Source organism: Electrophorus electricus, chromosome 6, assembly GCF_013358815.1.
Source record: "Electrophorus electricus isolate fEleEle1 chromosome 6, fEleEle1.pri, whole genome shotgun sequence".
In the NCBI taxonomy this organism is placed as follows: Eukaryota; Metazoa; Chordata; class Actinopteri; order Gymnotiformes; family Gymnotidae; genus Electrophorus; species Electrophorus electricus.
In genome coordinates this window covers 10,937,584-10,954,546 of record NC_049540.1, presented here as the reverse complement: position 1 = coordinate 10,954,546, position 16,963 = coordinate 10,937,584, and positions in this window count along the sequence as shown.

Here is a 16,963-nt window from a genome sequence, read left to right as displayed (position 1 = left end):
GGCCTTTACACTCTCCCCTGAGCATCAGTAATGCAGTTTACAACATTCTCAGCAATGGTGCAGCCACAGGAACAATTGTAGTCAGGTCTGTGGAATAAATGCAGCAAAAATATTGCTCTCATGCTTGCTTGCATGTGCAAGTTCTTAACCATATGCATGCTTTCATATTAACTGGTATATATTGCTTCTATGTTTCCATATAATAGGAATTTTGAGAACAGTTTGAGTTTAAGTGACCTTAACTCATGGTTCTGTAATCTGACAGCTGCATATCTTGCATGATGATTAATGACATCTTGGGTATGTCAAGAAGAGATCTTATACAATATCGGGTAACAGGCCAAGTCCAGCCAAGCTATGCATCTTTGTTGCATACACACACACACACACACACACACACACACACACACACACACACACACACACACACACACACACACAAAAGTGAATATTTTCTGACTTCTTGTTATTCGGTGTACATATCTGTTGCCACAAACAACAAAATGGAAAATATAGATCAATATTAAATAAGATATGAATAATTAAATGAACACAATGATTAAAAGATTTAGCATCTATGACATATCCATTGACTGCATAATGTATCTAAGAAAACATATAACAAAACATCCACTTTGCATAGACATTCAGTGGTTACTTATTGTGTGCATCTTTTTTTCTTAGGTGTACATTTTATTATAAGTGTACAGTTAGAGATGTCAGCCCTGTTGTCATTTACAGTTTGTAATCTGCCCTAAACCCCATTCATTCTTTTCTGATTCATACTTTTCTGATCACATTGCCACTGCTTACCAAATAATATTACCAGACAATGAGTGGAGGATTTTACATAAATGGCATTTTAGCTGAAGTTTTTAACCAAAGCGACTTACAGTTATGACTGAATATATCTTGAGCAATTGAGGTATATGGGCCTTACGCAGTGGCCCAACAGTGACAACTTGGCAGTGGTGGGGCTTGACCTGGCAACATTGCACTGACAAAATTGGGGCTTGTACTGACAACATTCCCAACATGACACTGATGTTTTACTGAGATGGCAGTAGGTGTTAATCTGGTATGACTGCATCAGGCACAGCAGCGTTGCTGGAGTCTTTGCATGTGTCAGTGTCAGTGTAGGGTACAGAGTTGTCTGGCACGCAGAAATTCCCAGCCAACAGCATTAACTGTGGTTACGATTCAGAGGCAAGTTGGAGGAAGGCTAACGGGCATTGTTCATGGAAACATGGATATGTGGATAATCTTTCAGTGCACACCTTTGAAATGTTTCTAAGAATTACTTCTACTAAAGCGGTTGGTGAGCATAGATCCTATGTGATCTGTTGGTCCTATGTGATCATAATTCCTGTGAGCAGAGATTCACAAATCGGGAGTTGAGAATTTTGAGAAAATATGAAGTGCTGCAGTACATCTGCACAGGGTGCCATTCTCTCAATTGGTGCTTTTAATTTTCAGTCCAACAGTCAAATAGCTGAATATTTCGTGTGGTGATTTGTAACATCTTTGGCATATCTTTGGCACATCAAGGCAAGGTCTGGTAATACTGCATTTGGTGCCTGGCCAGGTCCAGCATTGCTATAGGGCTGATTACACTTGAATCCACACACAGATAAGCAGATAAGTAGATCATAGTCCAGTTGATATCCTTCTTTTATATACTGTTTTGGTGTCACAAAATTATGGAAAGCAGAGCAATATTGCAATATCATTTGATCATCATTTGTCAGAGTTTCCTTCTGAAGAGTTGAGATATGGTTCAATTGAGTGTGATCAAAAGATTAATTGTCTCAAACATTTTGTAGGGATTGACTTTCCAAATACAGGGCAAAAACACATCTGTATCATAAATGTAGTCACCTGTTATCCCAAACACCCAAACAGAGTGTTATTCTTCAGAATTGGTTTGTCTGAATTTATAAACCTCACCCATATGGCAGCGGAACAGGCCACGTAACATAAAATGGCCACCCTCAGCGTTAGCGCGGCGACGTGCACGATGTTGATGAAGCGTTCTAAATAGATGATGGATTGCTCTTTAAGTGCCAAACCTACTCCACTGTCGCCACCACTGAGGAGAGAGAGGGAGAAAGTGAGAGAGATACGAGGCATGGAGCGCGGCAACAGCAAGAGGCGTGAAACATAAATCAGGAGGCTTTTTGGCTGGGCAGATGGGTTTTTGCCAATCTCACCTGCATACCAATACCTACATTGCCTGGTGCAGACCTCTCCATAGGAACTTATTTAATGGCTTCCACGGAGATACAATGTACCAAGACTGGTCCTTATCATCAGGAGGTTGGAAGGGTTGTAGATAAATATATTAGAGTGTAATCTCCCAGGATTTGTCAAGCTTGAGAAGTTCTATATTAAAAGGTAGCAACCGAAAACCTGTCAGGGAATTAAAATTAGCTTTTTGATTTGAAGGAATTAAACACGCCTAAAATCTCTTATTTATTTTCAACACAGGGTCATTATGTTAGTCGGACCATAAGTGATGGAAAGCCATTTAAATTCTTAGAAAAAAGAAGAATGATCAAAGCCTCAGGCATACTCTGCAGTACTGACTGTTTCATTCCAAATACATTTTTACAGAGGTGACCAAGACAAGTTGGACATGGAGGTCACTTGCACAAAGAGGTCGTCTTTATACAGTGTTTGAATTTCAGGGCAATTCGCGACAATTAAATTGGTTATTGAACACTCAGTTGAATATTAACCGAGCCCTTGTTCCACAGACCTGAACTGTAAACCACAATTTTGTGAGCCATCATTGCTCCACTACCACCATTCTGGACGTCTTACTCTGGAGAAGGGAGGCCAGCCAGGCAGCACTTCTACCCCATTTGCTCCCCCCTCCTTGTCCTCCTCCTCCTTCTCCTCATCCTCCTCCTCTGTCTGGCTCTATCTCTCTCTCTCTCTCTCTTTCTCTAGCCGGCAGCATGTGCGTCCTCACGCACGGCACGTGTGCATGCGGGGCTGATGGCTTCCATGGCGTGAGGTGCCATGCGCGAAAGGGGTCCCTGTCATTCACTCGGAGCGGCCATATGTGCGGCGGCATGAGCCGGGCGCCCGCGGCTCAGTCTCCTGCCAGAAGACATTAGGGGAGCAGCAGGGCGTCATTACCCAGGCACCATGATTGATTAACCGTGAATCAGGAGCGCCGGGCCACTCGGCAAGTCCTGGACGCAGAGGAGGAAAGAGCCCCCTGCTGCTGCGGGGGTGTAATTGCATCAGGGCCCCAGCCAGGGAGGGCAGAAGGAGGGCGGGCAGGAGGCGGAGCCCGGGTGAAAATGTAGATGAGTGTGGCTGTTAGCAGAGGAAAGAGATCCACTGCTCTTTCCTTGGCTAGCCGTTAGAGGTTCCACTTGGCTTTTGTGCACACCAAGCCTGCCTCTTTGTGTACCACATGCCATATATAGACTAAAACCACTGCCTCCTACACCATTCTCCTATCTACTTTCATTCTATATCCTAACTGTTCTACAGGACAATTCTACAAGTAGAGAGACAAAAGGACACCCAGGACTACGGTCTGAAACACTGTCCTTCCTCACAAACAGTTAAGAGGCAGCAATCACAAACTAGCAACATGGCAGAAGCAGATGAAGTTCCTGTTTTATTTTCCCTATTCAAAACTGTCTCAGATCCCAAACAGTGGGGAGGCTCAGAATAAGATGATGATCCCCTTAATGGCCCCCTGCCCTCACTCTCTCCATCTCTCCTTTCTTCTCCCCCCGCTTGCTTCTCTCCTCCGTGTCCTGGAGCTACGGGTGCATTTATGCACTGCGGAGGGGTGACTAATGAAATCCGTGGAGAGGCAGCCAGCCCTGGGAATCCGACACTAATGTTTTGTTTGGTATTAAGATGCGCGAAGGCAACTCCAACTCCCACTGACTTGGACGAGAAAACATTTGGAATGGGCTCATCAATCAAGTCCCACCATGCTGGAACCATCTAATCCTGGGGTGTGCCACGTGCCATGGCGACATATCAGCACACACACTCACACACACACACACACACACACACCTACACACACACACACACACACACAAACAAACATGGAGTATGTGTTACTCATGTATGGATTTAAAGTGATTGCGAAGTGACTCAGACTTATTTTAAACTAACTTATTTGTAGCAAAAGTGTGTTACATGGTGATGATTTGGAATCTATACTTCATCCTGGCAAGCAATATTACTTACTACTACAGTGTTCTGAAAAACATCCCATTCACATCCCATTCAAATGTTTCTCAGAGTTATTCTTAAATTTATTCAGTGCTGCATGTCATATTGCATGCCAATTTAAAATCTAGTTTTACAGGTTATTATATGAACAGTGAAATTCAGCTCAAACACTAATTATTCACCATCTCAAACAAGTACAAGTACCCTTAGATCCATAATGCACCCAGATATCAGTTATAAACAGAGCACAGTTATAAGTCCTCGCAAATTGGCAGAAGCATATGGGTAGCAGGCAGGTCAATAGATGATTTTCTTTCAATATATGGCAATTGAGATACTGCCAGTTGATGATAGACAGTGTCAAAATATCCTGCTCATGATATGAAATGAATATCAAATGAAGGTTACAACAGGTTTGGGCTTCAGACTTGCTACTTTGGGATATAAAAACTGGCTTCAGTCAGGGTGTTTGGGTAGGGGCGCTGGCTAAAGATTAAGACTGCAGCTACTGCAAGATCACTGTAAGGTCACTATAAAGCTGACTGATGTAAAACCTCACGTCTCCAAAAATGAAAACAAAATGGGGATCAGAAGAAGCATAAATATTATATTCATATACATAATATTATAGAAGCTTAAGAAATTATATGTGGTAAATGTTGTGTTATGTGGCTGGACCAAGTATAAGCTAATATACAATGAGACTGCATGGATGCTGAATGATCAGAAGGTGTTAATTGAACTACCATGAACAGCACTCTGGGAGGGCAATTTGTTACAATATTTGAATGAGACAATAAGTATGTGAATACGGTTGTCATGATTAAGGCCAGAGAGCCAAAACATAAATGTTAGCTGTATATGATCTCCCAGAAGTTTTGGATTATCTAGAAAAGTCTGGATAAGGCAAGGCAAGACAAGACAAGTTGATTTGTATAGCATTTTACGTACAAAGCGGTCATTCAAAGTGCTTTACTTTGTGCGCTGGGAGCACAGGAATCAATGACATCAGTGTGTAACATGGCTTGATGCAACCTCTGATTGGACCTGCTGTAATGTTCTAATGTCCTAAAAAGCTCTCGAACATTGGGCCTAGTTCTTGAACCAAGAAACCGTGGTATGCTTGGTAAAGATGCACCTTATATTTGTGTGCTGGGAGCCTTCTCAGGAATCTGAGATTCAGTGTCATTCAGAATGCAGAACACTTTTCACAATTCTCCTACTGTTTGTCTTCTGTAATAGTATCTGGATATTCATAATCATTAATTGTTGATATTTTATTGATTTTTTGCTGTAAATTACATACTACAGCCTTTCTGTATCAACAAAGTCAAAGTACGGATCTATGGATTGTGGCAGGTCACACTGCTGTGATTATTATGACAGAGCTGTTGAATGGTCTATGGCTCAGGAGATTCCTTATCCTCAAACTGACTGAAAAAGAAGAATGTACACACACACACACACACACACACACACACACACACACACACACACACACACACACACGTAGGGCTAATATATATTTAAAAAATAAGTGTTTGTAAGACTAACCCTAGATCTAGTTGATCCTTAACCAGTATTCTGGTCCTAATAATAAACAAATTTAAAGCTAAAACATAAAATACATATTTTCTTTTCTTTATTTAAATAATAATAATAATAATAATTAGGGAGGGTTCATCTGTCTTTCTTTCACTGTTTTACACTTTACACACACACACATACACACACACACACACATACACACACACACACACACACACAAACACACACAGAGATAGTCATATCTTCCAGGGGTGGTAACCTTTTCTTAGAAGACACGCAGATGTTGTCCAGAGCAGTTTTAATTGGAGTTTCAACTCCTGTCTCGCGTCCAAAGTCTTGCGGCCTTACCGGTTTACGTACTTTTTCTGTCTATATTAACACTTTCTTTTTGCCCCGGAGCTAAATTGTCAGTCAGTCCAGCACAGATCTGCCCCCTGTTGTTGGCACTGCTCTTGTGGAACGCTCCATCTGTCCCTCGCGAGGCTGCGCGGCTACCCCCCACCTCCCCACTTCAGCTGAGACCCGATCTCTACGAGAGGGGGGAAAAAACGATCTGCGAAGAAATGTGTCGCTCTCTTTTTTTCTGTTAGCTCACCGGGGGGGGGGGGGGGGGGGGGGGGGGGGGGCGTCTCCATCACTGCACATCCCCGTCGCGTGCCTCGGACCTTTTCAGCGCAGCGAATCCCCACGGACTTCGGCAGCTTGCAGATCCGTCCGAGGCAATGTGAAAGGCAGGTTTTGTGTGGTAGTTGAGCGTAGAGCATATTACCGAAGCCGTGGGAGGTGTCACTCAGTGATATCATGTTCACGAGCGAGGGCCAGACACTGGGTCTAATGGGACTTTCAGGGCAATTATGATTCTGAAGCGTAATGAGGCGCACCATTTGACCACCAGGAGGCAGCGACGGGCAACCTGAGGGACAAGCATGTAAGACTAACTGTGGTCTTTCCTGCCACTTCTATTTAATGTCAGATTTTTAAGCTCACGCTATTAAATTTGCGTATTCCTGATGAATATATAGTACAACTGTTTTTATGATATGGAAAGCCAGTGTTTATTTCACGTTGTTACAGAATTGAACAGTTTATTTCATTTAACAGCATGCCTAAATGCGCAGAACATACCCATATGTGTGAGTATAACATTAACAATAAGAGCAGAGGGTGAAGTCATTCTTCGGTGCCCACTTAGATACAGCCATTACACTCTTGTCCTCTCTCAGCCTTCAATGAATCCTCAGCTCAGTCCTCCACTAACTGAAAACAAATTTCATTTTTATCCTCAGAGGCTCAAGGTTGTAGCCTGAACAGCCTTTCCCTTGTGCGCCTCGTGTGTCACACAAGACAGTGAACCTCTCAAAAGTCTAATCTAAAGTCTGGAGAGTCTAATCTCTTGTCTGTGATACCCGCAGACTGTCCAGAGAGAGAGAAAGAGAGAGAGAGAGAGAGAGAGAGAGAGAGAGAGAGACAGAGAGAGAACGAGAGAGAGGAAGAAAGAGAGAGAGAGAGACAGAGAGAGAGAGAGAGAGAGAGACAGAGAGAAAAATTGCTTTTGGCTTTTGAAGCGCTTGACTGCAAATGGAAGGCCTCTGCACTCTTTCAGATTGTGCGCCAAGGAAATGTCAGGGTAGATCATATCAGAACGGCAGGAAAGGGGAAGAGCGCCCCCTAGGTGGCACCTTTTGTGTGAGGTCAGGTCCAGGTCGGATGTGGTGTGGCAAAGAAAGATGCGCCATCAGAGGCCCACTGGCGGCCGCCCACAGCGCGGGTTCTTCGCTCGCAAGCAGTGGAGAAAAGCGTAGGCCCACAGAAAGAGATGTAGAAAGGTGAGCCTTCCAAACCACAGAGCATCTCTCGCCAATGCCCTTTCACCACGGCCCATCCCCCACCCCTGCCCCTCCCGCACTGATTATTTCCCGGTTTGAAGCCCCTGTGGTTTCCAAATGATTTTAAAATGGTTTTCATTTCCTGTTTGGGTGGGGGGCGGGGGTTGCGGCAGGGGTAAAAGTGGGAGGGCAAATCCAAATACAGATGATGAGTGTGTAGGAGCGAGAGAGACAGAGAGTGTGTGTGTGTGTGAGAGAGAGAGAAAGAGAGAAAGAGACAGAGAGTTGTTGGATGTGAGGTTTTAAGTTTTGCCCTCAGGCATCAGTACCACACAGCATTCTGTTACACCACTCATTTCCTGTCAGAGGGAGGGATCAGAGTTCCTCGAAGACATTCATGCTCTTTTTTTGGCACTGTGCCTCCCTCTTTTTTAAAGTAAGTGACAAACAACAAGATCTGATATTCCAATGCATCTCATGAAAAAAGCAAATTCACATAACAAGCAGTAGTAGCATATTGAGAGAGTAGATGAAGGGTTCCAGCATTTTTAGAGATGCACCTTCAATATAAATTCAGTTTCTCATCAAACTTCTCATCAGAAAATTCGTTTTACTGCATATTCGATTCCTTTTCTTTCCTCTCTCTCTCTGTCTCTTTGTCTAATTCCTGTCTTTCTCCCACGGTGGTCTGTGTTGCCTGACATCATAGCCTTCTTCCTGTGGCGGATATCGGAAGAGAAGGGGAAGGAGGAAGAGAGGGAGTCAGGGGCTTGATAAGGGTCCCTATCGGAACGCACCCAAACACAGCGTCCGGCAGCGTCCAGCACACCTCCGGGCAAACCTCCGGCAGCCCTCCCCCCTCAGGCCAGAAGGAAAACACTTCCCCTGCTCCACCACTGCTCACTTCTCCAGGTTTTTCCTCTTTTGTGGCCCATGTGAACTATGTGGTCTGAGAGGATGTGTGCAAGCGCTTTTGTCGACAAGGAGGTAAACATGGTGTTTGTCAAGTGCACAAAGAGGCTTTATCTGAGAGGAACCTCAGCACACACACACACACACACACACACACACACACACACACACACACATTCTAATGTAGGTGGAAAGCCCTAAGAAGTAGTCAGCCTGTGATTATACTGTAGTGAAACAAAGAGAGAAAGGAAGGAAGACAGATTAACAGAAGAGAAACAGAGAGAGTGCGCATTGTATGTGTTAACCTGTCGTTACAGAGAGTGTGTGCCAACACAATCTCTATCTCATCACTTTTCACTCAGATGCCCACAGCTCCACCTACACGAAGCGTCTTCATTCTGTGCCCCCACTGGGCCCTTGGCCTCCTGACCCAGGCCCTCTCACTCTCCCCCTAACGAGCAAAGTTCCACTCTTAACCTGAGTCACTAATTACCTCTTACACCTCATTACCATCAGCAAGTCACAGCTTAAGCAAATCGAGCAATCCTCTCTCTCTCTCTTTCCTTCCCTCACTCACTTCAGCTATGAAATTGCAGCTTGAACACGGCTGCGCTGGAAGCCTCCTTGCCTATCCAAACAGGCTTGTCCACAGGCTCTCATAATTGCTTGGCCCAATGCATCAGTGCTCTGCTCTGTGTTTGTGGCCAGACCTGATGAAGGCCAAATTTATGCCTGGCTGTGCTTACCCAGAGATGAAGAAAGTGGACCCAGTGCTCCTAACCCCCCCCCCCCCTCAATCAAACCCAACAGAATGACACTCCCTTACCCAAAGAGAACACCCGCAAAGCGAGCGCTGGCAACTTGGGGCGTTGTTTGGGGTCACCAGAAAACAGCCTCTCAGACAATAGTTATGAGGCCAGTGCACTGACATGATATTTTTAGCTCAGGATTTGGAGCTTCTGTTGATATAATGAAACCCAATCAGGTGGCAGACTGAAGCAGCACAGGACGGGCGGACAGGGTCAGGGGTGAACCCTGGCGTTTCTGTTGCCATGCTGAGGAAGTGAGTGCTGTTAATGCAGCACACAAGGAACAGGAGCGGGAACCCAGCGCTCTTTAAGTTTTAGGGTCCTGAGCCTTTCAACTATGAAATTACGTTAATCATCCTCAGGAAATAATACATAATACACTGTGAATATAAATAACAATCAGAGAGCAGTGCGCTTGTGAGTAAATCCTCCTGGGAATAGTGTCTGTTTTGTTTGTTTGGTTAAACAGCTAAGTCAATAATGCCCAACGTCCAAGAATGTTCTTTTGTAGATATCAAGAGCACTTACACTCGTTCTCCTCTAGGTGGAGCACATCTAGACCGAGTGTGCGCTCCGAGGCTCTCTCGCAAGCAGAAAGGCGAGTGGGCGTGCAGCGGAGGGGAGGGGAGGGGGGGCGGTCTTGGCTGTGCGCGGCGGGATTTGATCAGCCCGGCTCGGGGGTAATCACACTCGCGCTGATTAACAAGCTGCGCAAACACGCGGGGCCTGATTGAGCTGCCCGGGTAAAGAAAATAACCGGCAATCTGTGAGAGGGCCTGGACACACAGACCCACACACTCACCGCTCCGGCTGCCCTCCCACACACGCACACACGTACGAACATACACGTGTACACCCAAACACATGCACGCATACGCACACACACGCACGCGCAGAAAGCAGCTGCCCACAGGGTCCCTCTGCATGTCATGTGTTGTACAGTTTCTCCAAGCTCCCTCTGTTCTCCTCAGGTCCTTTTCATTGCTGGTTTTTCTCCAGCTGCCGTCTTTTGCCCTGCACTGAACTTGGCTCTTCCTCCACCCACCAGCTGGGTCACTAGCAGCCCATCCTCGTTGGAGTTCAGCGAGTTACTACGAGCAACAGCTGCTGTCTACAGCAGTGCAGGCTCTGGGATCAGCTGCCGGGTATGGAGTCGTCCTGGAGGCAGACACACTGCTACACGCGTGTCCGGGCTCATGCCTCTCAGCGTCCTTCAAGCTTGTGTGCTTAACGTGATCAACCGATTCTTCAAAGCTCAGTCACGAATATATCAATTCGCTTTAAAGTCAACCATTTCGTTTTAAGGAGTGAGGAGACACAGCAAGGATTATGAGGTCCATTATGAGGTCTCGTTCTAAGATATCTCTTTTAAACTCCCAAGGCCAAGTGACAACTTAAGAATCTGTTCAGCATTATGTTCATGGGTTTTGTTGTGTATATTTGTGTAGAGATGTCACAATACGTATTGCCACAAAGTCACTTTGGTGAGTTCAAGGTCCAGCCAAAGGTATCTGTGGTAAGTAAAAGTTTCCTTAAATACAATAAAGACACAGATGGGGAAGTCATCTTCCTGGCTGGTTTGGATAGCCATGACACTGGAAGGCCCACTGTTCAGCTACACACCTACTCAAGAGGACACACACTCCACCGAATATGCTGTTTGGGCACATGTGTACAGGCCCTTCCACCCACCCACCCACACACACACACACACACACACAGAAACCTCACACTGCCTTTGTGAGCTCCGAACAAAACCAGATGGACCCATTTATTGCCAATTAGCTCTGGTGCTATAAGTGAAGGCTCACCTACCTACAGTTTAAATGTCTTTTACTGAAACTTCCCACCAGCTCTAACACTGCTTTCAAGTATAAGGATTTAACACTTTTATATCCTCCCCCGACCACACACCTTTCCTCTGTGTCACAGAGAGAGATGGGGGGGGGGGGACACACAGAGAGAGAGACCTTACCAGACAAGTCTTTTTCAGTGTAGTTGACTGTTAGGGATGTTAAAGGGGAATACAAGCAACTTTTTAAAAGTCAATTATGAGGAAGTGATTGGATAAATGACTTCTCTGCTCCTAAGTTTGTGAGCTTGTCCAGAGCTGAAAACTAGAAATATGTTCATCCCAGCAAAGGCCTCTAATGCTGTGCAGAGGCTGGTTCAGTGCCGTGAGCGTGAGGCAAAAACAAACTGCAGTGGTTGGTTTTTTTTAAGGAATCTCAGATGACATTACACTCATAATTATAGTGCTGTATCAGAGGTACAGAACATCCAGCAAACCCAAGCCTTAACCTCCATTAGCTCTTGCTTAAAAGAAGCCAGTGGCAGCAGTCCTGCTGGACTGAAATCGCTCCTGGATTGCATCAGTTTTGTCTGGCCATGGCAGTGGATGGGAAACACTGCAACCTCCATCCGCTTCCTGCTGGCTGTGCTCTGCCATCCCCTCATGCTCCTCCTCCTGCTCCCTCACTAAACTGAGCCATATGTTTTCCGATTTGCATCATGCACACCCCACCGCTCGCCTGCTCCGCCCATGTGCCCACCCCTCAACCAGGCACTTCCTTCTCCCACCGGTCACAAAGCCAGTAACTTTTCACAACTTGAGCTGCAGTGCATTTGGAAATCGTTATGGCAGTTCACTTGAAAACAAAGCGGGAAATGGAATGTTATTCCTTCTTGTTATTCCACAAAGCATCACATCTTGACACGAAAGATAAGGGAAGTTTGATTACCTTATAGGAAGGGAAGATAGAATAAAAGCTTCCAACCAGGTCTAGTGTGTGTGTGTCTAAGAGAAAGAAAGCAGGGTATTTGAGGGGGCTGATAATGACAGCTTTACTTTTTTTGGAGCTCCTCGTTCAGAATGGCACTAATTGTCTCTGCAATGATAATCAGTTCCGCCAATCCCAAGTGAGGCAGATAGACAACCCAATTTTCCTGTTACTGAGCTCAGAGTGGAGCAAAGTGTGTGTGGGTGTTTGGGGATGCACATGTGTGTTTGTGTGTGTGCAGTCCTGAGAGCAAGTGAGACAAGGAATTGCGAAACACCCAGAGTTCCTTGGGGACCTGTAACAGTAGTGCACGATTTGATGTAAACCTATAGCAGCCATCGGGTTACCATATGTTACCATTTCACTCAGCATAGTGTGTCAGCTGGTGGAAGCTTCTGTGCTACCAGCATTTTTAATACGACATGAGTGGGCTTTTTGGCTATTGATTCAATACCTGATGAGGTGTGAAGCAGAATATATCTATGTGTAACATTTGGAATAATAGTTTCTACTGCTTATCGCATTTGACTGTATGAGAGTGAATCTAGTTCTGGATTTAACTGCAGAGCGCTCGTAGCATATTTTTCAATCTGGTCAGCCAGCTGGATTCTCCCTAGAGGCTTCCGCGAGGGTAGCGCAATTAATCTCTGACAACTATCACATTGCATTACAAGAGATTAGATTATTTTACACACGCGGAACCTGATGTGCACCACGCGGGCATTGGTACTTCACTACCTGATGGCCTTTCCTGAGTGTTTGTCTCCTAGGTTTAACTAATCGGCTCCTTTCAGTGTTTTTAAATGGGGTGAATAAAGCGTGTTGTTCGGTCACGAATGTAGCAAGGCTTTACCTTCTCGTTTGCCACTACATTGGGACTGTCGAGACAGCAGCAGTTAAGAGGTGAAGCGCTGCAGAGTAAAAGAAAGGCAGATAAAGAAAAGTAGAGTCCGAACGTCTCCACTCTTTAGTCTCTATACGTTTGTAGCATCATTTATGATCTTTAGCATCATTGGTCTCAAATATTATCTAAACGTATCGGATTTCGTTTCTGTTTTGCTTTCAATGTACAGATATTTTCTTGCTAAAACATCTAGGCAGGAATGAAACTATAAATCAGATGTTAAATTTGGTGTGCTGACAAACTACCAAGTAAAATGCGACGACTTTTGCTTTCTAATAAAAGCTAATTCCCAATCAATATCTAGTTAAACTGGGGACGTTTCAGAAGCTATTTTACAATTCACGTCCACAAAGACTGAACAGGGAGCTTGCTAGCCTATATGCTGCTAAACCTATACTTCAGGGAGGTAAATGCCAATTTCTTTCAAAAGAGACATGATCTTTCAGAGGAGAGTCAGGTTTCAAGAAAACAGAGACCTCAAAGAAACGTCCAGATCACAAAAACACTGGCGGCGAAGGCCCCTAGAAGAAGCCTTTTGTATATGATGCTTTTTAAAGCTTTGTGTATATAAATGGAAAATTCCACAATTCCACATCTGAGTCAAAAGGTGCAACAAAGTTTGAGTGCACTACAAGATAGACACGTGCCTGTTGTATGGTGCCTGCACGTAAGAAAGAGGCAAGCATTAAAAAGCATCTTTTAAAGAGAAACGTGTGCATCATACTCGCAAGACTCAGTTGGAAGATTTTCGCTTCTTTTTTTTTTACATTGTTTTACATTGTGACAACGAGGGAGATGTACCATGCTGTAGTTTTAGCTGTGCGATCTTTAATTTGCCAGGTGTTAGTGAAGATAGTTAGGGAGGGGTTTGGCATTGCACTTCCTCGCTTGGAAGCCATTTATTTCATGCTCTTCCCACTGGCATGCTTAAGGGCACAGGAGCTTGAATGTAATATTCTGGATTTGACGTTCCACTTTTAAAGACTTAAATTAGGTGGTGGGTATTTAGCACTTCCTAGATGTCCTTTACTAAGCCTTTAGCTCCAGGATGTCCAACCTGGATATCCTGTTGACCTGCGGAGGTTAGTTCCCTCTAGATAACACACTAGTGACATCAATTCTAATATCAGAACCAGCTCACTGCATATGTACTAAATATACTTTAAACATAAATGCATATATACTTTACAGTCCTTGAAAATATACAATTTATTGGTAAAGAATGAGTGAATGATGGAAGATGGTTCACTGTGTTTTGCCTACCTTGACTGTCTTATCCCAGACTCTCTGTGGGCTTGGTCGCTCATGCAGGCCGGATGTGCATGCAAGAGAATACATGCATGAGAGAAATGACTGCTTGTGGCTGAAGGTGTGGCACTAGTATACAGGCGCAGAATGGAGCTTAGGGGTTTCTGAGCAGTGGAGGTATAAAAAACAAAACAAAACACTGTCAGCTGGACTCCAGCAGCATAATGGTCAGCTATTTTGTCAGGTCCACAGAAGTAACCACAGTGTGAGGATGAAGTAACAGGGAGAGATGGCGAGGGAGAGAAGGAGAGAAAAGTAGGGAGAGGGAGTGATGGATAGAGAGAGGAGAGAAAAGGAGTGGGGGAGAGCGAGTGAAAGAGGGAAAGAGGGGAAAGAGAGAGAGATAGAGAGAGAGAGAGAGAGAGAGAGAGAGAGAGGGAGAGAGAGAGACAGGGCACAGCAGTGGAAATCAACAAATGACTGTAACCTTATTCTCAGCTCCAGCCCCCCTCATTAAAACATTCCCCAAACTGCCCACGTCACCTATAAAGTCCCCTCTTTATTTTTAGGAGCCTAATTAGAGGACTTTGGCTCAGGCTCAGCACCCTGTGCGCCGACTTTAAAGGCCTAATTAGGGATATTGTGTCTAGGCTGCTGTAAGCACTCAGGGGAAATGGAACAGGGGGACAGAGGGACCTGGGGGTGTGTGGTATTGGGGAGGGGAGCGGGTCATAGTGGGATGGGGGTGAGAACGAGTGGAGGCATGCAGGGAACGACGGCATGCCCAGCCAAGGGTACCGAAACCGTGCCGGCCGTAGCGATCGGGCGACCCCTAAATAACTCCTCTTTTCCATGACAGAGTTGTTTTGGAGGGTCGCTGGCAGGGATGGTAGGCGGAACTGAAGTGACCCACTCGCCTCTTTAATGAGCGCCATCAGTGTGCAGTTGTGGCGAGGCTGCACGAGGAACATCGCACTGGTTTGTTTTTCACAGCGGAGCAGGTGTGCAGGACAGCCGGCGGCCGCGTCTTTTAGCCACGTTATTTATGCGTGTTGTGTGTGTTGGTATGCAACTTACTCACTTGTGTATGTGCTTCTGTTTATGTGTCCACATGCACAGTTGTCTTTAGACTGATCTTGACAGTCTAAAAAGTCTTATAGGACAATGAACATACGCTGTATTAAGTCCTCACACTCCCACCTTATTATTCAGTTATTCATCTTAAGGCATATTATTCAGTAGCTACTATGAATTAGTCAGTAACTAGAGTGAAACTGACATGAACACTGGAGTAAGGACCAGCTGATGGATGGTGGCAGCTTTAGGGGTTAAGCTGAACTTTGTACTGCAACATGTACAGTAAGACAGTAACACCAAGGTCACTCACCCTTAAACGTCCATGCAATATGTATGTGTAATATTACCAGTACAGTGTTCTAGAATTTAACTGATGCATCCATTGCCAGCTTAAATATAAATATAAGGTCTGGTTTAAGCAGCATGCATGCTGTTTTCAAACACCCCAAGAATCCCAAGAATTTCCTTTGAATTCCCATAGGGATGTCTGTGGAGGCATTCAGTACCACACATACACATTTCTGAACAAAGAAAACTTTCCATGATACATCTAAATATAAAAATATATTGGTGTACCAATTTCATCAATGTTAGGTCTGAGTCCTCTGAGAAGAGGTGTGCACACTATGAGCTTATGGTGGGGATAGTTTAAGAACAGGAGGAAGCAACAAATGTGAGAGAAAGTGTGTGTGTGTGTGATAGGAGAAGAAGACTTGACTAATGGACTTGGAAGTGTTCTTAATTACACATGTGGCTATGAAACCATGAGATGTAGGCATGTGTAGTTGCTAGCTGCCTGTGAGAGAAGTAGAGAGAGCACAAGAAAATCACTCATGTTAATATTGCAGTACATTGGGGGAATGATGGCATTATGTTTTATCATTAAGAGAAAAGACCCTCTATATTTTTGCAAGTGATGAGAGAAGAGAACTGTGGAGAAAGAGAGCTTCTCTGGCTGCGTCCACAGACTGGCAGTGAAGAGGGAGCGAAGAGACGGAGAGGAAGAGAAAGTGAGAGAGAGACAGAGAGAAAAACAGAGAGAGAGAGAGGAGTGCTGCGTGGCGTGAGCCCCGTGCTGAAAATTGCATCTGTTCCTAATTAGGGAGTGCTAATGAAGGCCCATGTTCGTCCTGATCCCACTGAGAGACGGCCTGGTGCACAGTCTCTGTCACAGAGAGGGAAAGAGAGAAAGAGAGAGAGGCAGTGAGATATGTATATAGAGAGAGACATATAAAGGTACAAATATATAATTTGGTTAGCGCTATACCGCTTCAGAAAGAGGACTATAATCGATTCTAACCGTAAGCATAATTCACAGAAGCAAAGCCAGACCAGCTTGTTTGCACTCTTACACCTAGTGATTAATTTCTTATGTTGTTACAGGTCATATACTGAGTAGTTGTACCACAGTCCATGTTATTATGTATCATAATAAGCACTAAGAACTAAGGTCTGTGAGTATGATGCAAACACATTTACAGAGGTGACCCTTCAAGAAGGCTTATTTTGTCATTTGTAGTGTGTACTTGCAATACTAAAGGCACAGGTCCTAGTTTGTGTGTGTGTGTAAGCAGCAGGCGTAATTAGCAGAGATTTCTCAGATAACGAGTTTTTCCTCCAGCAGTGAGGGACAAGGCGAGGTCAGGC